This window comes from Pseudophryne corroboree, chromosome 3, assembly GCF_028390025.1.
Source record: "Pseudophryne corroboree isolate aPseCor3 chromosome 3, aPseCor3.hap2, whole genome shotgun sequence".
NCBI classification, from domain to species: Eukaryota; Metazoa; Chordata; class Amphibia; order Anura; family Myobatrachidae; genus Pseudophryne; species Pseudophryne corroboree.
In genome coordinates, this window is record NC_086446.1 from 697,504,148 (window position 1) to 697,522,327 (window position 18,180).

At 47.9% G+C, this 18,180-nt stretch overlaps 1 protein-coding gene across 2 annotated transcripts in view; it reads left to right on the forward strand.

The window, feature by feature from the left end:
• The window catches only part of BTAF1 (B-TFIID TATA-box binding protein associated factor 1), a 324,567-nt gene that overhangs the window by 106,131 nt on the left and 200,256 nt on the right, over window positions 1-18,180 (forward strand). The window lies entirely within an intron of this gene.

Sequence of the window (18,180 nt, forward strand, 5' to 3'; positions counted from 1 at the left end):
AGGATCACTGCAACGAGGGACAGAGGGGAGAAGAAGTGAACTCACCTGCGTGCAGGATGGATTGGCTTCTTGGCTACTGGACATGAAGCTCCAGAGGGACGATCACAGGTACAGCCTGGATGGTCACCGGAGCCACGCCGCCGGCCCCCTCACAGATGCTGAAGCAAGAAGAGGTCCAGAATCGGCGGCTGAAGACTCCTGCAGTCTTCTTAAGGTAGCGCACAGCACTGCAGCTGTGCGCCATTTTCCTCTCAGCACACTTCACACGGCAGTCACTGAGGGTGCAGGGCGCTGGGGGGGGGGCGCCCTGGGAGGCAAATGTAAACCTTTAAAAAGGCTAAAAATACCTCACATATAGCCCCAGAGGCTATATGGAGATATTTACCCCTGCCTAAATGTACTAAATAGCGGGAGACGAGCCCGCCGGAAAAGGGGCGGGGCCTATCTCCTCAGCACACGGCGCCATTTTCTGTCACAGCTCCGCTGGTCAGGAAGGCTCCCAGGTCTCTCCCCTGCACTGCACTACAGAAACAGGGTATAACAGAGAGGGGGGGCAAAATAAATGGCAATATATTAATATAAAAGCAGCTATAAGGGAGCACTTAATCATAAGGCTATCCCTGTCATATATAGCGCTTTTTGGTGTGTGCTGGCAGACTCTCCCTCTGTCTCCCCAAAGGGCTAGTGGGTCCTGTCTTCGTATAGAGCATTCCCTGTGTGTCTGCTGTGTGTCGGTACGTGTGTGTCGACATGTATGAGGACGTTATTGGTGTGGAGGCGGAGCAATTGCCAAATATGAGGATGTCACCTTCTAGGGGGTCGACACCAGAATGGATGCCTTTATTTGTGGAATTACGGGATAGCGTCAACTCGCTTAAGCAGTCGCTTGCCGACATGAGGCGGCCGGACACTCACTTAGTGCCTGTCCAGGCGCCTCAAACACCGTCAGGGGCTGTAAAACGCCCCTTGCCTCAGTCGGTCGACACAGACCCAGACACAGGCACTGATTCCGGTAGTGAAGGTGACGAATCAACCGTATTTTCCAAAAGGGCCACACGTTATATGATTTTGGCAATAAAGGAGATGTTACATTTAGCTGATACTACAGGTACCACTAAACAGGGTATTATGTGGGGTGTGAAAAAACTACCAGTAGTTTTTACCGAATCAGAAGAATTAAATGACGTGTGTGATGAAGCGTGGGGTGCCCCGATAAAAAACTGCTAATTTCAAAGAAGTTATTGGCTTTATACCCTTTCCCGCCAGAGGTTAGGGAGCGCTGGGAAACACCTCCTAGGGTGGACAAAGCGCTAACACGCTTATCAAAACAAGTGGCGTTACCCTCTCCTGAGACGGCCGCACTTAAAGATCCATCAGATAGGAGGATGGAAAATATCCAAAAAGGTATATACACACATGCAGGTGTTATACTACGACCAGCTATTGCGACTGCCTGGATGTGCAGTGCTGGGGTAGTTTGGTCAGAGTCCCTGATCGAAAATATTGATACCCTGGACAGGGACAATATTTTACTGTCGTTAGAACAAATAAAGGATGCATTTCTTTATATGCGTGATGCACAGAGAGATATCTGCACACTGGCATCACGGGTAAGTGCTATGTCCATTTCGGCCAGAAGAGCTTTATGGACACGACAGTGGACAGGCGATGCGTAGAGGAGTTATTTGGGGTCGGTCTATCGGATTTGGTGGCCACGGCTACGGCCGGGAAATCCACCTTTCTACCTCAAGTCACTCCCCAACAGAAAAAGGCACCGACCTTTCAATCGCAGCCTTTTCGTTCCTTTAAAAATAAGAGAGCAAAGGGCTATTCATATCTGCCACGAGGCAGAGGACGAGGGAAGAGACAGCAACAGGCAGCTCCTTCCCAGGAACAGAAGCCCTCCCCGGCTTCTACAAAAGCCTCAGCATGACGCTGGGGCTTCGCAAGCGGACTCGGGGGCGGTAGGCGGTCGTCTCAAGAATTACAGCGCGCAGTGGGCTCACTCGCAGGTAAATCCCTGGATCCTGCAGATAATATCTCAGGGGTACAGGTTGAAATTAGAGACAGAGCCACCTCGCCGTTTCCTGAAGTCTGCTTTACCAACGTCCCCCTCAGAAAGGGAGACGGTTTTGGAAGCCATTCACAAGCTGTATTCTCAGCAGGTGATAGTCAAGGTACCTCTTCTACAACAAGGGAAGGGGTATTATTCCACTCTTTTTGTGGTACCGAAGCCGGATGGCTCGGTAAGGCCTATTCTAAATCTGAAGTCCTTGAACCTGTACATAAAGAAGTTCAAGTTCAAGATGGAGTCACTCAGAGCAGTGATAGCGAACCTGGAAGAAGGGGACTTTATGGTATCCTTGGACATCAAGGATGCGTATCTCCACGTTCCAATTACCCCTCACACCAGGGGTACCTCAGGTTCGTTGTACAAAACTGTCACTATCAGTTTCAGACGCTGCCGTTTGGTTTGTCCACGGCACCTCGGGTCTTTACAAAGGTAATGGCCGAGATAATATTTCTTCTTCGAAGAAAAGGCGTATTAATTATCCCATACTTGGACGATCTCCTAATAAGGGCAAGGTCCAGAGAACAGCTAGAGATGGGTTTAGCACTATCTCAAGAGGTGCTAAAGCAGCACGGATGGATTCTGAATATTCCAAAATCCCAATTAATGCCGACAACTCGTCTGCTGTTCCTGGGGATGATTCTGGACACAGTTCAGAAAAGGTTTTTCTTCCCGAAGAAAAAGCCAAGGAGTTATCTGACCTGGTCAGGAACCTCCTAAAACCAGGAAAGGTGTCTGTACATCAATGCACAAGAGTCCTGGGAAAAAATGGTAGCTTCTTACGAAGCAATCCCTTTCGGCAGATTCCATGCAAAGGGATCTGTTGGACAAATGGTCAGGGTCGCATCTTCAGATGCACCTGCGGATAACCCTGTCGCCGAGGACAAGGGTATCCCTTCTGTGGTGGTTGCAGGAGGCTCATCTATTGGAGGGCCGCAGATTCGGCATGCAGGATTGGATCCTGGTGACCACGGGTGCCAGCCAGAGAGGCTGGGGAGCAGTCACACAGGGAAGAAATTTCCAGGGAGTGTGGTCGAGCCTGAAAAAGTCTCTTCACATAAGCATTCTGGAACTAAGAGCAATCTACAATGCTCTAAGCCAGGCGGAACCTCTGCTTCAAGGAAGACCGGTGTTGATCCAGTCGGACAACATCACGGCAGTCGCCCATGTAAACAGACAGGGCGGCACAAGAAGCAGGAGGGCAATGGCAGAAGCTGCCAGGATCCTTCGCTGGGCGGAGAATCACGTGATAGCACTGTCAGCAGTATTCATCCCGGGCGTGGACAACTGGGAAGCAGACTTCCTCAGCAGACACGACCTTCACCCGGGAGAGTGGAGACTTCATCCAGAAGTTTTCCACATGCTATTAAACCGTTGGGTAAAACCAATGGTGGACATGATGGCGTCTCGCCTCAACAAAACACTGGACAGGTATTGCGCCAGGTCAAGAGATCCGCAGGCAATAGCTGTGGACGCGCTGGTAACACCTTGGGTGTACCAGTCGGTATATGTGTTTCCTCCTCTGCCTCTCATACCAAAGGTATTGAGGATTATACGGCAAAGTGGAGTAAGACTAGTGGCTCCGGATTGGCCAAGAAGGACTTGGTACCCGGAACTTCAAGAGATGGTCACGGACGATCCGTGGCCTCTACTTCTGAGAAGGGACCTGCTTCAGCAGGGTACTTGTCTTTTTCAAGACTTACCGCGGCTGCGTTTGACGGCATGGCGTTTTGAATGCCAGATCCTAAAAGGAAAAGGCATTCCAGAAGAAGTCATTCCTACCTTGATAAAGGCAAGGAAGGAAGTCACCGCGAAGCATTATCGCCGTATTTGGCGAAAATATGTTGCGTGGTGCGAGCAGCGGAGTGCTCCGATGGAGGAATTTCAACTGGGTCGTTTTCCTACATTTCCTGCAATCAGGATTGTCTATGGGTCTCAAATTGGGATCTATTAAGGTTCAAATTTCGGCCCTATCAATATTCTTCCAAAAAGAATTGGCCTCAGTCCCTGAGGTCCAGATTTTTATCAAAGGAGTACTGCATATACAGCCTCCTGTGGTGCCTAAGGTGGCACCGTGGGATCTAAATGTAGTTTTAGATTTCCTCAAATCAAATTGGTTTGAACCACTAAAGAAGGTGGATTTGAAATATCTCACATGGAAAGTGACTATGTTACTGGCCCTGGCTTCGGCCGGGAGAGTATCTGAACTGGCGGCTTTGTTTTATAAAAGCCCTTATTTAATTTTCCATTCGACATAGGGCAGAGCTGCGGACGCGTCCGCATTTTCTCCCTAAGGTGGTATCAGCGTTTCACCTGAACCAGCCTATTGTAGTGCCTGCGGCTACAGACGACTTGAAGGACTCCAAGTTGTTGGACGTTGTCAGAGCCTTAAAAATATACATTTAAAGGACGGCTGGAGTCAGAAAATCTGACTCGCTGTTTATACTGTATGCACCCAACAAGTTGGGTGCACCTGCTTCTAAGCAGTCGATTGCTCGTTGGATTTGTAACAAAATTCAACTTGTACATTCTGTGGCAGGCCTGCCACAGCCTAAATCTGTTAAGGCCCATTCCGCAAGGAAGGTGGGCTCATCTTGGGCGGCTGCCCGAGGGGTCTCGGCATTACTACTCTGCCGAGCAGCTACGTGGTCAGGGGAGAACACGTTTGTAAATTTTTACAAATTTGATACCCTGGCAAAGGAGGACCTGGAGTTCTCTCATTCGGTGCTGCAGAGTCATCCGCACTCTCCCGCCCGTTTGGGTGCTTTGGTATAATCCCCATGGTCCTTTCAGGAACCCCAGCATCCACTTAGGACGATAGAGAAAATAAGAATTTACTTACCGATAATTCTATTTCTCGGAGTCCGTAGTGGATGCTGGGCGCCCATCCCAAGTGCGGATTATCTGCAATACTTGTACATAGTTATTGTTAACTAATTCGGGTTATTGTTTAGGAAGCCATCTTTCAGAGGCTCCTCTGTTATCATACTGTTAACTGGGTTTAGATCACAAGTTGTACGGTGTGATTGGTGTGGCTGGTATGAGTCTTACCCGGGATTCAAAATCCTCCCTTATTGTGTACGCTCGTCCGGGCACAGTACCTAACTGGAGTCTGGAGGAGGGTCATGGGGGGAGGAGCCAGTACACACCACCTGACCTGTAAAAGCTTTACTTTTGTGCCCTGTCTCCTGCGGAGCCGCTATTCCCCATGGTCCTTTCAGGAACCCCAGCATCCACTACGGACTCCGAGAAATAGAATTATCGGTAAGTAAATTCTTATTTTTTGAGCGATCTTTCTAAAAAGCGTTTTATACGTACCTTGGAAAGAGTTGCTCCATCAACTCCCGTCGGGTCGCGACAACGCTTACCCACGTCTACAGTGCTGTTTCAGCAGGTGTCTGTGTAGGATGTACTAGCAAGTCCAGCAGACGTTACCAGCCTGTGGTCAAGAGCACGGGGAGAAGGTAAGGCATTGGTTCCGCTAAGTAGGGGAAACGCAGAACACAGCCGCACTGTTTCGGGATGGAGACTACTGAACAGTCGCTGACGTGGATGCCACCTCGGGTGCACCAGCACTAGGCCTTAGGGATCATAGGCTCTAGGTGTAGTATGAGGCCGCGATCCTTAGGGTTGATGTTAGCAGTGGGGAGTAAGGCGCTCCCTTGGTCGCCTCCCCCCCCCCCCCCACTTCATGACCAGTTTACTCCAAGTTTCCCGCCACGAACTGAGTTCCCGCTTCCATCTGAGACGCTGTGCATCTAAAAGGATCCAGTTGCAGCATAGGCGGCTGTATGGCTGATGCGTCCGTGTTCACTTGGGCGTCTGTGTTCACTGTAGGTTCACAAGGCGATTGTGTACACTAATAGCGCCTGGATCCACTCAGCGTTCACTAACTTATTGATCGATCCTGGAAGCGGGGTGAAGTCTCTCTGTATCCCACTCTCCTGACCCAGGTGATACAGCACTAAGTCTCTATCTACCTTTGAGTATGAATAGTTGGAGAAGTGCCTGATGCATATCAGTCGGTGAACTACAGTATTACTGCTGTTTCTTTCGCTGTGCGACTGAATACGTTTAAACTCCTATATAAAGAAATGCAGTAATATGTTTCTCCTATATACTTGAAATGTTTTTGTAGTTGATTATGTGCTCATATTGCTTATTATACTAATGTATAACCTGTGACTGTTAGTCTTCTGTGTATTCCGATCCTCAATGCTGGCTCAAAGCAGGGAGGGATCGGATTGTATGTCACTTTAACAAATTTTAAAGTGATTGCAGTCACAAATTGTGTAGTAACACTGTACAGGTGTGTGATTTATTTGTCATGTCTGAGAGGCAAGGATACACTCTCCACAGCAGCACCAACACTCATTTCATGTTTGTCTTGTAAAGCTGAGTTAACCTCTCAGGATCTGCTTCAAAATGGATTATGTGCAAATTGTTTTAGCTTTTACCAAAGCCTCTTAAATAATACGAGGCAGGCACAGGTTCAAGTTTAACCCACATGGGCTACTTTTGCGCAGACATTATCCAGTAGAGCTGAGCGGATAATGCGGTCTCCTATACCACGGATAAGTTACCCTATTAACCCTTACATGCAACATTCCACCTGGGTTTTTATCACATCCAGCACAGGAATTGGCAGCCTCTCAACAAAAGCAGGCTAAAAGGCCGGTGGTAAGTAAATCACATAGATATGAAACATCTTCACCGTCCCAGATCAGAAGATAAGCTATCAGCCTGATGGTGCAGGTCTTTACCTGGGGGACCCCAGGGTGGAAGGCCGACTTCTTCAGTTTGCACAGATCTGGCAGCAATCTACCACAGATGCCTGGGTGCAGGAAACGGTATCTCACTATTATGCGTTTGCTTTCAAGAAAAACCCTCCTCAAAGGTTTTTTTGTACCAGCCCGTCTTCAGTGGAAACGAAGGCCAGGGCTTTGCAAGAGGCAGTTCAGAAGTTTCTTCAGTCTGGAGTGATAATTCCAGTTCCTCTTGAGCAACGAGGACAAAGTTTTTATTCCAACCTGTTTTTAGTCCAGAAACGAAATGGGTCGTTACGGCCCGTACTCAATCTCAAAGTGCTGAACAAGTACATTTGGGTACCTCTGTTTCATATGGAGACTTTACGTTCCATTATTTTGGCCATGGAGCCGGAAGATTTTATGGTATCCCTGGATATCCAGGATTCTTACCTACATTTTCCTGTAGCACTGTACCATCAGCGCTATCTCAGGTTTGCTATCCTCCAGCATCATTTTCAGTTTCAGGCCCTACTATTTGGACTGGCCACAGCTCCCAGAGTATTCACCAAAACTATGGTGGTAATGGCATCTTATCTCCATCAGCAGGGAATACGGATTTTTCCATACCTTGACGACTTATTAATCATGGCACAGTCTCAGGAATTGCTTCAGTGTCATCTGCAACAGGCAATAGCTTGTTTACGGAGACACGGTTTGATCTTAAATTGGGCAAAGTTGTCCCTGGTTCCGTCACAATGGATGACTCATTTGGGGGCTGTGCTGGATTTAGGTCTTCAGAGAGTAATTCTACCTCTGAACAAAATATCCAAAATTCAATGAAGGATTTAGGAGCTGCTACAGTCAAAGGTTATCCATTCACGCCACAATGCGTGTGATTGGGTTGATGGTGTCGACATTTCACATGGTGGAGTATGCTGTGTTCCATTCGAAGCCTCTGCAACGTCTGATTCTTTCCAAATGGAATGGTTTTCATAAGTCAATAAAAATGCACACTGTGGTCCTTCCTTTGGAAGTAAGGAGGTCGTTAGCCCGGTGGCTACAGATATACCATCTGGACAAAGGGAGACCCTTTTGGCTATCAGATTGGGAAATTCTGACAACTGATGCCAGTCTTCAGGGCTGGGGAGCAGTGTCACAAGACAGTTGCTTCCAGGGGAAGTGGACCAAGGAAGAAAGTTTCCTGCCAAGAATTATGTTTGAACTTCAGGCCTTATATATGTTACTTATTAAGGCAATGGACATCCTTCAGGGGAAACCAGTCCAAATCCGCTTGGACAATGCAACGGCAGTAGCGTACCTCAACCATTGGGGAGGAACTCTCAACCAGAATGCAATTAAGGAGATAAGTTATACGTTAAAGTGGGCAGGACTTCATCATCCAGCCTTGTCCGCAGTGTTCATTCTGGTAGTCCTAAACTGGGAAGCGGATTTCTCAGTCGACACGCCATTCAAGCAAACGAATGGGCTTTACACCCAGAGGTCTTCCAAATTCTGGTAGACAAATTGGGGTTACCGGAGATGGATTTCATGCCGTCACGTCAGAACAACAAAGTTCCTGCATACGGGTTAAGAACAAAGGATCCCAAAGCGATCTTTTGTGGATGCCCTGTCAATGAGATGGGATTTTCGTCTGGCCTATGTGGCTCCATCTATTGCCCTGTTACCCAGGGTAATGCGAAAGGTAAAACAAGGAAAGGGCGCTGTGATACTAATGGCTCCGGCTTGGCCCAGAAGACATTGGTACACAGATCTGCAGAGGATGTCGATGGAGGCTCCATTCCTACTCCCTCAACATCCTGAGAGCAAGAGGATTCTCGCAACAGGTAATTCAAACAATGCTCAGCTCGCATTTATCACCGAATATGGCAAGCCTATATTCAATGGTGCAGTGACCGGAAATGTAACCCTAGGTCTTTCAGAGTTTCCAGAGTCCTGGCATTTCTTCTGGCAGGTATGGACAAAGGTCTATGGGTGGCTTCCTTGAGAGTGCCAGTGTCGGCATTGACTGTATGGTTCCAAAAAAAAAAAAATGCTAACCTACAGGATGTGTGCACTTTTTTACAGGGAATGCTGCACATTCAACCTCCTTTTGTTTTTCCTACAGTGCCTTGGGACTTAAGTTTAGTCCTAAATGACCTTCAGGTTGCCCTATTTGAACCACCAAAATGAGTGGATCTTAAATGGTTGACAGCTGAAGTTCTCTTTCTACTGGCTATTGCTTCAGCTAGAAGAGTTTCCGATTTAGGGGCTTTGTCGCCCTCCTTTTCTGATTAATTTTTTTTTTTTTTTTTTTAATCCAGATGGAGCAGTTCTCAGAACCAAATCTGGGTATCTTCCTAAGGTGATGTCTAAATTCCACCTTAACGAAGAAATTGTAGTCCCGGCCTTCCAAGGGCCGGACCTTTCTGCGGGAGATGCATCATTGGACGAAGTCCGTGCCTTAAGGATCTACGTGGATCGTACCAGTGGCATCAGAAAAACAGACACACACTTCATTCTCTACGGATTTCACAAGAGAGGATGGCCTGCTGATAAGCAAACACTAGCGAGGTGACTTTGGATGACTATTTCAGAAGCATATTCTCAAGCTGATCTCCCTGTTCCGGCTAATGTCTCTGCTCACTCTGCTTGTGCTGCCCATGATGGACCTACCTTACAACGTGGTGCTTCAGCAGAACAGATATGTAAGGCAGCCACATGGTCTTCCATTAAAGCATTCATTGGACATTTTGGATACCTTTGACTCTCAGGACGCTGAATTCGGGCAAAGAATTTTCCTGTCCAATCAAAAGCATCCCCACCACTAAATTGCTTAGGGACATCCCAATGTTATCCTGTGGATAACCTGTAGACACTGCCAGAGAAATAATCGTTATGGTAGACTTACCGTTGATAATACTATTTCTTCTAAGTCCACAGGGATCCCACCCTGACTCACCTGATTTGAGGATCCTTTCACTTACTAACCTTTTCCTTCTTGTACGGAAGGGTGTTGCATGTGGGTTCTTCTTGCCTGATTAGGGCTCTCTATGATGCTCCTGCCTTGAGCTTTGGTAAAAACAATTGATTTGCCTGAGCCAGGAGGTGGTGATTATAGGGATGAGCCCGTTGCATGCTGGGAGGCCGAAAGCTTTGATCGTTTGGTGCCAGTCCGCTGTCACAGCCTCATATCCCAATGTTATCCTGTGGACTTAGGAGAAATAGGTAACGATTATATTTCTGCTTTTCAAATCAATCAGTCTATTGTGGTTCTGTCCTTGCAAGAAGATTCTGGAATGCCTTCTACTCTGGATGTGGTGCAGGCTTTGAAAATTTACGGCAACCGGACAGCATCTTTATGAAAGTCTGATGCTTTATGATGTTCTTCATTATCAATTTCTGCTCACGCTACACGTTCAATGGGGGTGTCGTGGGCCACTAATCGAGGGGGCTACCACGTCTCAAATTTGGCGAGCAGCCACTTGGTCTAGTATTCATACGTTTCCTACGTTTTATACAGGTTTGCTAAGTTTGTGGCCTCAGCTCCAAAGTTTAGCGGTCTGGTTTTACAGGTTCCTCAGCGCTCTCCCGCCCAGGGGGGGAAACTATGGGACGTCCCCAGCGTCTACTCCAGGCATTCCCAACCACGGTCCTCAAGGCACACCAACAGTGCAGGTTTTTGTGATATCCAGGCTTCAGCACAGGTGACTTAATTAGTACCTCAGTTATTTTGATTTAACCATCTGTGCTGCAGCCTGGATATCACTAAAACCTGCACTGTTGGTGTGCCTTGAGGACCGTGGTTGGGAATGCCTGGTCTACTCTATGTGCCCGTGTCCCTTAGTGGCTGTTTGAAAAAGGAGGATTCTGGTACTTACCGATAAATCCCTTTTTCGGAAGCCATTGGGGACACTGGCTGCCCGCCTGTCGCTGTTCTCTTGCCTTCATTGTTGATTGGTTTTGAATAAAAATTGTGTGTTCTCCCCCGTCTATTTCTGTTTTTGTTCCTGTCTCCTCTCTGTTCCTTTTAAACTGGAGGGGGATAGAGGGGGAGGAGCTTTTGTCACTTGTTAATTTAAAGTGACCAGCTCCCTGTAGCCACTGTCTATACCCTAGCGTCGACTCTACGTGCTAGTGTCCCCCTATGGCTTCTGAAAAAGGGATTTATCGGTAGGTACCAAAATCCTCCTTTCGGCTTTACAGAATTCCTCCTCCATATTTCCACATTCCTTATTCAATATGGTACTCTCACGTGCTATTTTTAGTCACATGTTAGTGTTATATTGAATAAGGAGTATGGAGTATGTGTACTGAATAAAGATGGACTTCCCAGCCATATCAATATGAAAGAGGAGGAGGAATTCTGAGAAATTGAAATTGATCGCAATATAAACTGAGCCTTCTTTAAGAGTAAGAGCTTTGTCCCACTTGAGGGTGTTTCTCATAGAATGACTGGGAATTCACGTGTGGTTGCAGACCATTGTGGTTCACGTTTTGTTTATTCTATTGGGAGATTGGTGAAAATCCCTGGTGTATCCACAGGCTGCCACTCTAGGTGTGTTTGCGCAATTATTGGATAGATCTGTTGGAAAAATATTTTTAAGCATGATGGCAGAACTTCCTGGCAGGCTGCCTATAAAGGATGGCATTCTAAACAATGGTCCATTTTTTCCCACCAAGGCTTGGCTAGGCTGGATTTAGCGGTGTACAGTGCATCCAGACATTATTCACAGCGCTTCACTTTTTCCACATGTTATTTTACAGCCTTATTCCAAAATGGAATAAATTCATTTTCTCTAACGTCCTAGTGGATGCTGGGAACTCCGAAAGGACCATGGGGAATAGCGGGCTCCGAAGGAGGCTGGGCGCTCTAGAAAGATTTAGGACTACCTGGTGTGCACTGGCTCCTCCCACTATGACCCTCCTCCAAGCCTCAGTTAGATTTTGTGCCTGGCCGAGGTTGGATGCACACTAGGGGCTCTCCTGAGCTCTTAGAAGAAAGATAGTCTTAGGTTTATTATTTTCAGTGAGACCTGCTGGCAACAGGCTCACTGCAGCGAGGGACTAAGGGGAGAAGAAGCGAACTCGCCTGCTTGCAGCCGGATTGGGCTTCTTAGGCTACTGGACACCATTAGCTCCAGAGGGATCGACCGCAGGCCCAGCCTTGATGTTCGGTCCCGGAGCCGCGCCGCCGTCCCCCTTACAGAGCCAGAAGCAAGAAGATGGTCTGGAAAATCGGCGGCATGAAGACATCAGTCTTCACCAAGGTAGCGCACAGCACTGCAGCTGTGCGCCATTGCTCCTCTCACACTTCACACTCCGGTCACTGAGGGTGCAGGGCGCTGGGGGGGGGCGCCCTGAGGCAGCAATAAAAACACCTTGGCTGGCAAAAATACCTCAATATATAGCCCCAGGGGCTATATATGAGGTAAATACCCCTGCCAGAATCCAGAAAAAAAAGCGCGGGAGAATAGGCCGCGGAAAAGGGGCGGAGCTATCTCCCTCAGCACACTGGGCGCCATTTTTCCCTCACAGTTCCGCTGGAAGGAAGCTCCCTGGCTCTCCCCTGCAGACTACTCTACAGAAAAGGGTAAAAAAGAGAGAGGGGGGGCATTTAATTTGGCGCAGTATATAGTTTATATTAAAAAGCAGCTATAAGGGACATAACTCAGTTAGTCCCTGCCTTATATAGCGCTCTGGTGTGTGCTGGCATACTCTCACTCTGTCCCCCCAAAGGGCTTTTGTGGGTCCTGTCCTCTATATTGAGCATTCCCTGTGTGTGTGGAGTGTGTCGGTACGGCTGTGTCGACATGTTTGATGAGGATAATGAGGTGGAGGCGGAGCAGATGCCTTTAGAAGGGATGTCACCCCCTGGGGGGCAGACACCTGAGTGGATGTGCTTATGGAAAGAAATGAGTGCACGTATAGACTCATTACATAAGAAATTTGAAGACATGCCGACTGCGGGACAGCCGAGTTCTCAGCTCGTGCCTGTCCAGGTGTCTCAAAAGTCATCAGGGGCTCTGAAACGCCCGCTATCTCAGATGGCACAAGTAGATGTCGACACGGATACTGACACCAGTGTCGACGACGAGGAGTCAAATTTAATGCCCATGAAGGCCATTCACTGCATGATTGAGGCAATGAAAGAGGTGTTAAATATCTCTGATTTACATCCAGGTACCACAAAAAAGGGTATTATGTTTGGGGAGAAAAAACTACCTGTAGTTTTTCCCCCGTCAGATGAATTAAATGAAGTGTGTGAAGAAGCGTGTGCTTCCCCTGATAAGAAATTGGTAATTCCTAAGAAGGTACTAATGGCGTTCCCTTTCCCGCCAGAGGATAGGTTACGTTGGGAAACACCTCCTAGAGTGGATAAAGCGCTCACACGTTTGTCTAAAAAGGTGGCACTACCGTCTCGGGATACGGCCGCCCTTAAGGAACCTGCTGATAGAAAGCAGGAGGCGATCCTGAAGTCTGTATATACACACTCAGGCATTATACTTAGACCAGCTATTGCGTCAGCATGGATGTGCAGTGCTGCCGCTGCGTGGTCGGATAAACTGTCAGAAAATATTGACACACTAGACAGAGACACGATTCTGCTAACAATTGACCATATCAAAGACTCAGTCTTATATATGAGGGATGCACAGAGGGAAGTCTGCCGGCTGGCATCTAAAATAAGTGCATTGTCCATCTCTGCTAGGAGATGCTTATGGACTCGCCAGTGGACTGGAGATGCAGATTCCAAAAGGCACATGGAAGTTTTGCCTTATAAGGGGGAGGAATTATTTGGGGATGGTCTCTCCGACCTAGTTTCCACAGCAACGTCTGGGAAGTCAGCATTTTTAGCCCATGTCCCCTCACAGCCTAAGAAGGCGCCATTTTATCAGGTACAGTCCTTTCGGACCCAGAAAAACAAGCGGGGAAAAGGAGGGTGTCTTCTCTCTAGAGGCAGAGGTAGGGGGAAAAGGCTGCAACAAACAGCAGGTTCCCAGGAGCAAAAGTCCTCCCCCGCTTCCTCTTCCAAGTCCGCCGCATGACGGTGGGGCTCCACAGGCGGAGCCAGGTACGGTGGGGGCCCGCCTCATGAAATTCAGCGATCAGTGGGCTCGCTCACAGGTGGATCCCTGGATCCTTCAAATAGTATCTCAGGGGTACAAGCTGGAATTCGAGGCGGCTCCACCCCACCGGTTCCTAAAATCTGCCTTGCCGATTGCTCCCTCAGGCAGGGAGGCGGTGCTAGCAGCGATTCACAAGCTGTATTCCCAGCAGGTGATAATCAAGGTACCCCTACTTCAACAAGGCCGGGGTTACTATTCCACACTATTTGTGGTGCCGAAACCGGACGGTTCGGTGAAACCCATTTTAAATTTGAAATCCTTGAACATATACATAAAAAAATTCAAGTTCAAGATGGAATCGCTCAGGGCGGTTATTGCAAGCCTGGAGGAGGGGGATTACATGGTATCCCTGGACATCAAGGATGCTTACCTGCATGTCCCCATTTACCATCCTCACCAGGAGTACCTCAGATTTGTGGTACAGGATTGCCATTACCAATTCCAGACGCTGCCGTTTGGACTCTCCACGGCACCGAGGGTATTTACCAAGGTTATGGCGGAAATGATGATACTCCTTCGAAAAAAGGGAGTTTTAATTATCCCATACTTGGACGATCTCCTAATAAAGGCACGATCCAAGGAACAGTTGTTAGTGGGAGTAGCACTATCTCAGGAAGTGCTGCGCCAGCACGGCTGGATTCTTAATATCCCAAAGTCACAGCTGGTCCCGACGACACGTCTAATGTTCCTGGGAATGATTCTGGACACAGTCCAGAAAACAGTGTTTCTCCCGGAGGAGAAAGCCAGGGAGTTGTCTTCTCTAGTCAGAGACCTCCTAAAACCAAAACAGGTATCGGTGCATCACTGCACGCGGGTCCTGGGAAAGATTGTAGCTTCTTACAAAGCAATTCCATTCGGCAGGTTCCATGCCAGGATTTTTCAGTGGGACCTGTTGGACAAGTGGTCCGGATCGCATCTTCAGATGCATCGCTTGATAACCCTGTCCCCAAGAACCAGGGTGTCTCTTCTGTGGTGGCTGCAGAGTGCTCATCTTTTGGAGGGCCGCAGATTCGGCATACAGGACTGGGTCCTGGTGACCACGGATGCCAGCCTACGAGGCTGGGGGGCAGTCACAAAGGGAAGAAACTTCCAAGGACTATGGTCAAGTCAGGAGACTTCCCTTCACATAAATATTCTGGAACTAAGGGCCATTTACAATGCCCTAAGTCAAGCAAAATCCCTGCTCCTACACCAGCCGGTGCTGATCCAGTCAGACAACATCACGGCAGTCGCCCATGTGAATCGACAGGGCGGCACAAGAAGCAGGATGGCAATGGCAGAAGCCACAAGGATTCTCCGATGGGCGGAAAATCATGTACTAGCACTGTCAGCAGTGTTCATCCCGGGAGTGGACAACTGGGAAGCAGACTTTCTCAGCAGGCACGACCTCCACCCGGGAGAGTGGGGACTTCATCCAGAAGTCTTCCAAATGATTGTAAATCAGTGGGGTCGTCCACAGGTGGACATGATGGCGTCCCGCCTAAACAAAAAACTAGAGAGGAATTTCAACTAGGTCGATTTCTGCATTTCCTGCAAGCAGGAGTTAATATGGGGCTAAAACTAGGCTCCATTAAAGTACAGATCTCGGCTTTGTCGAATTTTTTTCAAAAAGAACTAGCTTCAGTACCTGAAGTTCAGACATTTGTGAAAGGAGTGCTGCATATTCAGCCCCCATTTGTGCCTCCTGTGGCACCTTGGGATCTCAACGTGATGTTGAGTTTCTTAAAATCACATTGGTTTGAGCCACTAAAAACCGTGGATCTGAAATATCTCACGTGGAAAGTGGTCATGTTACTGGCTTTGGCTTCAGCCAGGCGTGTGTCAGAATTGGCGGCTTTATCATGTAAAAGCCCTTATCTGATTTTCCATATGGATAGGGCAGAATTGAGGACTCGTCCCCAATTTCTCCCAAAGGTGGTGTCAGCGTTTCACCTGAACTAGCCTATTGTGGTGCCTGCGGCTACTAGGGACTTGGAGGACTCCAAGTTGCTAGACGTTGTCAGGGCCCTGAAAATATATGTTTCCAGGACGGCTGGAGTCAGAAAATCTGACTCGCTGTTTATCCTGTATGCACCCAACAAGCTGGGTGCTCCTGCTTCTAAGCAGACTATTGCTCGCTGGATTTGTAGTACAATTCAGCTTGCTCATTCTGTGGCAGGCCTGCCACAGCCAAAATCTGTAAATGCCCATTCCACTAGGAAGGTTGGCTCATCTTGGGCGGCTGCCCGAGGGGTCTCGGCTTTACAACTTTGCCGAGCAGCTACTTGGTCAGGGGCAAACACGTTTGCAAAATTCTACAAATTTGATACCCTGGCTGAGGAGGACCTGGAGTTCTCTCATTCGGTGCTGCAGAGTCATCCGCACTCTCCCGCCCGTTTGGGAGCTTTGGTATAATCCCCATGGTCCTTTCGGAGTTCCCAGCATCCACTAGGACGTTAGAGAAAATAAGAATTTACTCACCGGTAATTCTATTTCTCGTAGTCCGTAGTGGATGCTGGGCGCCCATCCCAAGTGCGGTTTATCTGCAATACTTGTACATAGTTATTGTTAACTAAATCGGGTTATTGTTGAGCCATCTGTTGAGAGGCTCAGTTGTTTCATACTGTTAACTGGGATTCATATCACGAGTTGTACGGTGTGATTGGTGTGGCTGGTATGAGTCTTACCCGGGATTCAAAATCCTTCCTTATTGTGTACGCTCGTCCGGGCACAGTGTCCTAACTGAGGCTTGGAGGAGGGTCATAGTGGGAGGAGCCAGTGCACACCAGGTAGTCCTAAATCTTTCTAGAGTGCCCAGCCTCCTTCGGAGCCCGCTATTCCCCATGGTCCTTTCGGAGTTCCCAGCATCCACTACGGACTACGAGAAATAGAATTACCGGTGAGTAAATTCTTATTTTTTCCCTCTAAATTCTACACACCATACCCCATAATGACAACGTGAAAGTTGTTGTGTTTTTTTTACATTTTTTTTATTTTTGCAAATTTATAAAAACTTTAAAAAAATCTAAGACATAAGTATTGACAGCCTTTGCTCAATACTTTGATGCACCTTTTTTGGCAGCAATTACAGCCTCAAGTCTTTTTGAATATGATGCCACAAGCTTGGCACACCTATCTTTGGGCAGTTTCGCCCATTCCTCTTTGCATATCCATCAGGCTGGATGGGAAGCGTCAGTGCACAGCCATTTTCTGATCTTTCCAGAGATGTTCAATCGGAGTCAAGTCTGGGCTCTGGCTGGGCCACTCAAGAACATTCACAGAGTTGTCCTGAAGCCACGCTTTTGATATTTTGACTGTGTGCTTAGGGTGGTTGTCCTGCTGAAAGATAAGCAGTCGCCCCAGTCTGAGGTCAAGAGCGCTCTGTATCAGGTTTTCATCCAGGATGTCTCTGTACATTGCTGCATTCATCTTTCTCTCTAGCCTTATTAGTCTCCCAGTTCCTGTCCCTTAAAAACATCCCCACAGCATGATGCTGCCACCACCATGCTTCACTGTAGGGATGGTATTGGCCTGGTGATGAGCGGTGCCTGGTTTCCTCCAAGTATGACCTCTGGCATTCATGCCAAAGAGTTCAATCTTTGTCTCATCAAGCCAGAGAATTTTGTTTCTCATGGTCTGAGTCCTTCTGGTGCGTTTTGGCAAACTCCAGCGGGCTGCCATGTGCTTTTTACTAAGGCGTGGCTTCCGTCTGGCCACTCTACCATACAGGCTTGATTGGTGGATTGCTGCAGATATGGTTGTCCTTCTGGAAGGTTCTCTTTCCACAGAGTAATGCTGTAGCTCTGACAGAGTGACCATCGGGTTCTTGGTCTGCTCCCTGACTAGGGCCCTACTTCCCCGATCGCTCAGTTTAGACGGCCGGCCAGCTCTAGGAAGAGTCCTATTGGTTCTGAAGGTCTTCCTTTTATGGATGATGGAGGCCTCGGTGCTCATCGGGACCTTCAAAGCAGCAGACATTTTTTTGTACCCTTCCCCAGATTTGTGTCTCGAGACAATCCTGTCTTGGAGGTCTACAGACAATTCCTTTGACTTCATGCTTGGTTTGTGCTCAGACATTCCCTGTCAAGTGTGGGACCTTATATAGACAGGTGTGTGCCTTTCCAAATCATGTCCAATCAGCTGAATTTACCACAGGTGGACTCCAATTAAATTGTAGGATGATCAGTGTACATGTGATTTCTTATTTTTTAATTTGCAAAAATCACAACTTTTTTCACATTGTCATTATTGAGTA